The sequence below is a fragment of the Artibeus jamaicensis genome, unplaced genomic scaffold (assembly GCF_021234435.1).
Source record: "Artibeus jamaicensis isolate MK-2021 breed Jamaican fruit bat unplaced genomic scaffold, CSHL_Jam_final contig_3174, whole genome shotgun sequence".
In the NCBI taxonomy this organism is placed as follows: domain Eukaryota; kingdom Metazoa; phylum Chordata; class Mammalia; order Chiroptera; family Phyllostomidae; genus Artibeus; species Artibeus jamaicensis.
The window spans coordinates 7,365,685-7,375,242 of record NW_026521738.1 but is presented as its reverse complement, the minus strand read 5'-3'; positions in this window follow the sequence as shown (position 1 = coordinate 7,375,242).

Genomic DNA, 9,558 nt, shown 5'->3' with positions numbered 1-9,558 from the left:
TTCAGATTGGGAATATGACTGGGAGTTACTGCCATCTGATATCAACCCAATAGTGATACAAAAAAGCTAACATTTGCTTGGAGCTTGATTACCTAAGTATTTTTCAATTATTAAAGTATTTAATTTTCACAAAAATACTTATGAAGTAGGTATCACTGTTTCCCCATTTCACCAATGAAAGCTTGAGGAGGTTAAGCAAACTGTCCCAGGTTGTACAACCAGTTAATGACTAAAAGTTATTGGTCAGCCTTTGGTTGTTCAGTCTATGTCATTGTTTCTTTTTTTTTAGATTAAAAAAATTATTGTACTTTTTCTATTACCATTTAACCCTCTTATATTCACTTCTCGCCTGCAGTCACCACACTGTTGTCCATTTGTATGCGTCCTTTTTCCTTTTTGCTTGATCCTTCTACCCTCTAACCCCTCCCCCCACCATAGCTGTCATCTGTTCTCCATCTATGCGTCTGAATCTATTTTGCTTGTTAGTTCAGTTTGTTCATTAGATTCCACACATGAGTGAAATCATAGGTATTTGTCTTTCTCTGACTGGCTTATTTCACTTAGCATAATGTTCTCCAGGTCCATCCATGCTGTTGCAAAGGATAAAATTTTCTTCTTTTTTATGGCTGGCTGAGTAGTATTCCACTGTGTAAATGTCCCATAGTTGTTATATCCACTCATCTACAGATGGACACTTGGACTGCTTCCATATCTTGGCAATTGTAAATAATACTGCAGTGAACATCGGAGTGCTTATGTTCACTTATGTTCTTTCAAATTAGTATTTTGGATTTCTTTGAATATATTCCCAGAAGTGGGATACCTGGGTTAAAAGGTGGATCCATTTTTAATTTTTTATGGTATCTCCATACTGCTTTCCACAGTGGTAGCACCAGTTTGCATTCCCACCAACAGTGCAAAAGAAAGGGACACTATGGATGTCAGAGGTTAAATTAATGGTGCCACCAAGGCTGCTGCTCTCTGGTGAGAGGTTACAAGCTGATGGCTGACAAGCCAAATTGGGTCCATAGACTAATTTGATGTGATCCACAGAGTATTTCAAAGGGTACAAATATACCACAAACATTAGAAGTAGATTTTTAGAAAATTTCTGCATTTCTGACTTCTTTTGGAAATTTTGACAATCTAGCAATACCTGTGTGGTCATAGTGACCCCACCCCCATTGGAGGGACATCAGCTCTCCAAATAGGCATGGTCCTAACCTGGCCAACTTCAGTGATGAATATTTCTGTCTGGTCCCTCGTGGCAATTATAGTGGGACTCAGACACAGAGTGACTTTTTTGGTAAATGTGGTTGTGCTTGTGGTCATCCCTCTTTTCTATTCTGCATGGAGTGAGTTGTGCTGAAAAGACTAGAATCCAGTTTCCTTTACCTCCAGTGCAAATGCTCCCCCACAGGCTTCCTTACCTCCTGGATGCACCAAGCCACCTAATGTGTGCCTCCAAGTGGTACTGCCCACTAAGCTTTGGCCTCAGACTTGTGGTTTAGACATGAGAGGTTTCACTGTCTGTGCCTAGTCTCCTGTGCCATCCTGTTCCCCAAGGCCCCCAGAGCTAGGGCATCTTATAAACAGTCATTCTTTTACTTTCTTTGTCATATTAATTTGATGTTTGGATGTTGAAGTTCATGTTAAAAGAGAAGAAAGCTAATAGTTGAAAATTCTTATTTTTTTTTTAGCAAGAGGAAAAAGACTCCAGAGAAAAGGAACATGAGATACCCCTAAAATGATTTGCTATATTTTTCTCCTGCACAGTTTTCAGTTATTGTTTTTTTGGCTATAAAGAATGAAGAAATAAAGTCTAAAATATGGACTGTCTAGAAAGAATTATGAATGCTACATGTCTGCAATTCAAACTAGATCAATTATGAAATTGAATTCACAGAGTATAATAAGAGGCTCTGAAAGTTTGGGAAGTAAATGATGAGGCAATTTTTTAAAAAAAATTTGGTTTATTTTTGAATCCTTAAATTGGTCTTTGGTGTCTCCATGATGTTTTGTTCTTTCAGATGCAGATATAGCTGGGGGCAGCCTCTCCACCTGTTGGAATCTTGCCCAAATAATCAGACAGGCTTGGGTAGATTCTCTCCTGCTGGCTGAGGAGAGGCCTCATTGGTGTGGTAACCAGCACCCCTGCTTCACTAATAATAGGCTAGAGGCTTAGTCACCCCTGAGAATACACACTCCACCCTGCTTGGAAACACAGAAGAAGGGGAAAGCATACAGTTAGAGTTAAAGTTAAAGCCCCCTTCAATAAATGCCCTTGCAGGTCCTCACATCACATGGATCAGCCTTTGCTGACCAAGTCTGTAGAACATGCAATTGTCAGAGTGAGCAAACTGTGTCTTCTCCTCACCTGTACCAACTTAGGGCTTTCAGAAAATGAGCACTTGATAGTATCTGTGGAAGGAATAAATGAGCAAATGAATTTTGGTTAGCACTCATGCACTCCATATATTCATTTCTTTACAACTTTATTCACTCTTGTATCCATCCAACAAAACTCTGCTGAACATTCACTTCACTCCACGCTTGGACTCCATTCTAGCTGCTGGGGGTAGAGTGGTGGATAAGACAGGTTCATGCCCTCAGTTTGGGGAGGTAGACAGTAATAGACCAGGAAGCAAAAACACAGGCATGTACAGATAAGGTGTGGTACTCTGAGAAAAATAACATGAGGGCTTTGGAGAAAATGACTGAGGATAGGACGAATTTGGATTGTGTCATGTGGGAAGACTACAGAGACAAGATATTTGAGAAGATTTGAATAAAAAGGAGCTGGAAATGCAAATCACCGAGAATGCAGTGGTCAGGGGGGGACAACAGTTAGTGAACTAAGATAGGAGTTAATTTGCTGTGCTCTAGGAACCCAAAGAGAGTGGAGCATCAGGGCCATGAGATGGGAAGAGGTGGGTGAGGCAAAGGGGGGCCATGGAAGAGTGGGATGTACTACAGTTGCAGTGGGAAGTCAGTGGAGGGCTCCAAGCAGGGAATTTTGTGATGGAACTAGTCCTTCCTAAGATAAGTCTTCTAGATGTAAATGGATACATTAATTGTGGTGTATTTATGCAATGGCATATACTATAATAGAGAAAACAAATGATCCATAAATCAATACTGGGAACATGGGTTAATCTCAAGAACTTAATGTCGAGTGAAAAAAGTAAGTCAAAGAAGAACACAGAGCATCATTGCAATTATGTGAAGTTCAGAAGCAGACAAAACTAAGCCATAAATGTTAGGAAGCAATTTGGGTTCACTAAGACAAAAATAAATGGCTTCTTTCTTTAGTACATCTATGTATGTAAATACATAAAAAGACTAGACTGATAAAAACCCAAAACTTATGACAGTGATACCCCAGATGAGGGCAATATAATAGTTGGTGGGGAGAGGAGAGAGTCAAGAAGTATTTAAACCTTATCGATAATTTTTAAACTTTATATTCATCATGTATATTATTAGTTGTCTGTAGATGCTGTAACAAATTACCACAAACTTGGTGGCAAAAACTATGCACATTTATTCTCTCACAGTTCTGGAGTCCAGAAACCTGAAATCAGTTTCATGAGGCCAAAGTCAAGGTGCTGACACAGCTGTGTCTGAGGCATGGCGTATCCCTTCCTGTCTCTTGCAGCTCCTGATGGCTGCTGGATTTCCTGGTTTGTCTGCGTCACTGCAGCTGCTGGCCCCACAGTCACATCACCTTCTCCTCTTCTGTGTCTATCTAATCTCTCTCCACTTTTTTCTTTCTTCTTTTTTTTAATATATTTTTTTATTTTATTGATTATGCCATTACATTTGTTCTATTCCCCCCTTCATTCCCCTCCACCCTGCACACTCCACCCCACCATCCCCCCCTTTAGTTCATGAACATGTGTCTTAAGTTCTTTAGATTCTATATTTCCCCTACTATTCTTACCCTCCCCCCCCTATTTTCTATCTACTGTCTGTGCTACTTATTTTCTGTACCTTCTCCCCCCTTTTCCTCCTCCCACTCCCCTTTTGCTAACCCTCCACATGATCTTCATTTCTGTGGTTCACTCCTGATCTAGCTGTCCTCTTAGTTTGCTTTTGTTTTAGGTGGGGTTGTTAATAACTGCGTTTGCTGTCCTTTCACTGTTCATCTTTTTTATCTTCTTTTTCTTAGATAAGTCCCTTTAACACTTCATATAATAAGGGCTTGGTGATGATGAACTCCTTGAATTTGATCTTACCTGAGAAGCACTTTATCTGCCCTTCCATTCTAAATGAAAATTTTGCTGGATAGAGCAATCTTGGTTGTAGGTCTTTGGTTTTCATGATTTGGAATACTTCTTTCCAGCCCCTTCTTGCCTGTAAGGTCTCTTTTGAGAAATCAGCTGATAGTCTGATGGGAACTGCTTTGTAGGTGACAGTCCCCTTATCTCTTGCTGCTTCTAAGATTCTCTCCTTCATTTTAATCTTGGCTAATGTAATGATGTGCCTTGGTGTGTTCCTTCTTGGGTCCAACTTCTTTGGGACTCTCTGAGCTTCCTGGATTTCCTGGAAGTCTATTTCCTTTGCCAAATTGGGGAAGTTCTCCTTTATTATTTGTTCAAATAAGTTTTCCACTTGTTGCTCTTCCTCTTCCCCTTCTGGTACCCCTATAATTCGAATGTTGGAACGTTTAAAGATGTCCTGGAGGTTCCTAAGCTTCTCCTAATTTTTTTTGAATTCTTGTTTCTTCATATTTTTCTGTTTGGTCATTTTTTCCTTCCTTCTGGTCTGCTCCCTTGATTTGAGTCCCAGTTTCCTTTCCATTACTATTGGTTTCCTGTGCATTTCCATTCATTTCAATTAGTTTAGCCTTCATTTTTTCATCTAATTTGCGACCAAATTCAACCAGTTCTGTGTGCATCCTGATCACCGGTGTTTTGAACCGTGCATCTGAAAGTTTGGCTATTTCTTGGTCACTTAGATTGATTGGCTCTGGGGCTCTGAGTTGTTCTTGAGCCATGTTTTGATCTGTTCATGCCTGTTAAGTATGCGGAGCGGAGCCTTAGGTGATCACCAGGGCGGGGCCACCCAGGTCCCTGGTTTGTGACGCTGTATGTGGGGGCAGGGTCAGAGAGGGAGCAATGGTGATTCTCTCCGCTCGCCCTGTCCACCTCACCTCTTGCGCCTGCCTGTTTATCTGAGTGCAAATGTGTGAGCCCGCTGCCCTGTGCTGGCGCCTGTGCAGTCTGTCTCAATGCTCGCCTCTTCACTGGTTTATCTGCATGCAAATGCGCGACCTCAGACAAGCCAGCCACATTGCGCCTCCCTGTAGCTACCCTGCACCTGGGATCTGAGCCCTGGGCTGCTTGTGTGCTGCCCCGGTCAGGGGATTGTTTTTTCGCCTGACACACTCCTCTGCTGGCTTCGCCCCTCTCACCAGTTTAGCTGAGTGGTTCGTTGTTTTTGGACTCTGTATTGTTTGATTTTCTGTGGTTTGGTTGCATTTATTGTTGTTAAAACTTTGTTGTTTTTAGATTTGGTTGTGCGAGAAAGCAAAGTGTTTCCACCTACGCCTCCACCTTGGTGGAAAGTCTCTCCACTTTTTTCTTATACGGACACTGGGGATGGTGTTGAGAGCCCACTTGGATAATACAGGGTCATATCCGCATATGTCACATTTATAGTTCCAGGGTGAAGGTGTGGATCATGTTGGGGGGGGCATTTTCATTCTCCCACAATGCATTTATGTACTTGTTGCATAAATTAAAAAAAAATAATTTTCTGAAGGGTGGGTGGAAACCAAGGCCCCAGCTGCTGTGTGAGGACCCGGTAGGAGGTGGTTGGACTGGCCTCGGTGAGAGGTGGCAGTAGTCTGGATTTGGGAGGTGGTGATGGAGATAAGAAGAGAGGAAGGGACTGAGATTGTTTTTAGGAGGGGCTGGTGGGTCAGATGCAGGGGAAGAGGGACAAAGAAAGCAACAAGGATGATATACACTGTGGACTGAGAAGCTGAGATGGGGAACACATGGGGAGGGCCAGGTTTGGAGGGACACCTGAGATGTTCAACTGTAGCATACTTGTAATATTCTAGACATATTTTCAGTGTTTTGGAAAATGATCAGAATTACTGAGTTAAGAGAGTTTAGTGTTTTAATAAATTGAGTGGTTTCTCATTGTGGGCTACTAAAGTCTGGGAAAAAGGTTTGATGAGATTCCAGAGAAGGCAGGGCATTTAGTAGATTGTTTGCAGAGAGCACCTGGTTCCTTCAGCAGATTGAGTGACAGGAGGAAGAATTATAGACAATGACTGCTCAAATGACAGCAAATGGAACTAGGCAGGGCTCGAGTTCTGAGGCCAGTAGGTGTGGCTTCCATGAACCTGACCTCTGGTATTTGCTCTCCACAGTGACAGGAGCTCTTATTTTATAGCTTCCACCTGTGTACATAATGACAGGACAAAGGAATTTCCATTTGCATCTTCTCACCTTTCCCCCCAGTAGCAACCACACTTTATAGAAAACAAATTGTTTTCTTTTGCAGATTCTGTCTTGCTGGCCTACCAGGGGCTTTGGAGTCAGACAGAGGCAGATTGCAGGTCTGGAGACCAGCTCTGCTGCCTGCCATGTGATTCTGAGCATGTTACCCAGTTTCTCCAGGCCCCAGCTTCCTCGTGGGGTTGTTGGGAAGGTCAGATACATGCTCAGTAAATATTTGATGTTGTTACCATTACCAGCTCAGCTTCCTAGCCTAGCCTTTGGATGTCTCCCTGTAGTTTACTTTTGTTTGGAAGTGATAAAATATCATATTTCCTTCCTAACAAAAACAAGCCAAAGACAATTCAGTTACCTTTTTTCCCCTCTACTCTGTGCAGAGGCTGCCTTTAAAGATTATTCATAAATGAACAATTCTTCAAATGGCTTCAACATTTTCTGTTCTGATAGGTGTTCTTTTTGTACTCTGTTCAGATAGACTCAGCTGCAGTTATCTGGAAAATGATTGCAAAATAACCCACCTGCTTTAGCTTGATTTCTCTAGATCCCTGAGGCAAGAAATGGGGATAATTACTGAGGGAGATTATCAGGGAACAGTGATACCATCACTAACCCTTCTCTAGGATTCCTTAGAGCAGGCTTTGCAACGCAAATCAGCAGAGAGCCTGTGAAATTTCATCTGCTTGGAGCTTTCTTTGTTTCTAAAGCTAAGTAATCTCTTTGGCCCCTACCCGCTCTTCTCACTTTTTTTTTTTTTTTTTTTTATCTTTTTTTTTTTGACAGTAGGTCTAAGAAAAAAATCCCATGCAATCATCGCCATCATATGAACCAGCAAACAAGGTCTGGCCTGAGTTTGCAAATGAAGACAACCTAAACTGAATTCGGAAACAACGTATTTGTGAACATTAAGTAGCTGAAATATAGGACAATTGTTTAAGGATAAAATGCATAGTTACAGGAGAAGGGAGAGCCTTAACCATCATAGACCATTATTCCTGGTTTGGTTTTTTCCTTGCTCTCCTGATGAGTATGGTAACTTTAGGTACCTTTTCTAGAGGCTAAAACTTCTCAGTTTCCATTTGCTTCCCTTCTAGGTGAAGAACAATATCCTTCTCTCAGTCACGGGGTTGAGGGCTCATTATGAAGACAGGGGGCCCTCTAAGAAGGGATTGCTTTCTTAAAATGAGCTTTAGACTTGGTCTTGGGGGACCTAGGTTTGCCCTTTTTCTCAGTCACACTTACTTCCTGAGACAGCTATGATGGAGTCTAAGAACTCAACCTCCTTTGGGTCACAATATAACTGTGTCTGAAGAAACAGAAGCCATAGGCTTAGCTCATGGGTTCCCTAAGTGCACTGCCAGGACCAGCAACATCAGTATCATCTGGGCACTTGCCAGAAACTTGTCTTTCTGGCAAGTGCCCAGGCGTGTCTGTGCCCCGCCCCAGAGCTCCTGGATCAGACACTCCAGACTGGAGCCAGACTATCTGTGCTTTAACGAGCCCTGCAGGTGATTCTGACACAGGCTGACCTCTGAGAGCCGCAAGTCTAGTTCTTGCAAAAATACAGATAAATTTAATTTAACTTAAAGTTAGTTATTCTCTCACCTTCTCCCAGTTATACTTTTAGAGATATACAAATTGAACAAGCAGAGTCCATGCCAGGCACAGTGTTGGATTTTGGCAAGTCCCCTAATGCTGGCAGAACTGCCCCTCCTGGGGTATGACCTCTCAAGACAAACATCTGGAAACTTTATTTCTGTATCATCAGCTTGGATGAGTGGGTGGTAGATGGGAAACTAACTATCCCTTTTCTGTTTGAAAATATTTAGCTTGAGTGATGTGAAGATTTCAGTAGATCTGTGACAAGATCAAAGACCATAAATTATTTAACAGTGAAATTACTTTTGTGGAATTACTTAAAGTATCATAATTGCAGTTCAGCTTCCCATCCTTCATTTTCGAGTCTGCAATTCTGTTGGGAGCTTTCATAATCACTCAGGAGTATAATATTACAGGCTGGGTATAAAAATACATTTTTAATGAGTAGCAAATTAGTGAAATGTCCTGACCTGAGTGGAGACCAAGTAGAAGATAGTGTTTTTATGAAGGGTGGGGTAGGGGGAAGACTAAATCGTCACCACATTGTTGTTATTGAATTTTCCACTCCTTAAAGTGTCAGTCGATTAGATAAAATCTGTAACAGAGTATCGGCGTGTGATGAGAGACCGTAGGGCTCACAGAGGGGTCTTAGAACTTCTGTAGTTTTGTTTGGACTTTAATCTTAGCATGCAGAAGCTGGAAGTCAATGTCAGGTGACTCATTACATTGCTCCCATAGGGACAGTCCTGAGGGCCCTTCTCACCTGACCAGGGCAGTAAAAGCAGGGCTCAGAGAGTGGTTCCCCAGCTCCGGAAAGCTTTCTAAAAAGGGACAGATGGGCCCTTTGCAACTTCCCCTGTAAGTCAAATGACTTGCTACACATATTTTCCAGTTTGTTATAACTTCTCTAACATTTAACCTAAGGAGTCGTAAATTGAGTGTGGATGTATGTTTCAAAATAGCATGTGTTCTGTTTACAGCAAAGGCAGAACAGGTTTTGCCAAGTTTATAACCTTACAGGTTCAGAGTTTTGAACCAAAAACTTGAAATTCTTGTGGTGTCAAGACTATGCAAAAGCAGCTGAGAGTCTAAAAGATATGTTTCTTGCCATCAATTAACTCTTTCTGAACCAGGGTCTTAATGAATTAATTTTAAACCAATCAATCTCAGATGTACCATAGTTGTCTTGGAATACTCTTTCAAAGTGAAGGGTCAGATGCACCTAATTAACTCAAGCATTTGAGGCTTTTTGACTCTGTATTCACTATTTTTAAAATTAAAAATAATTAATATACACAAAATGTCTCATTCTGTGGGTCAAAGACAAGAAAGTAAGAATTTATTGTATAGCCTACAAAATGCTCTTTGCATTATCTTCGCATATTAACCCATTGTGTCTACATCTTGTGCAAATTTATTCACAGAAGATATTCCTTGCTGAAAGCTGGAACATTTTGTTAGGCTTTCCCCAAATGGTCTGGCATTGTGG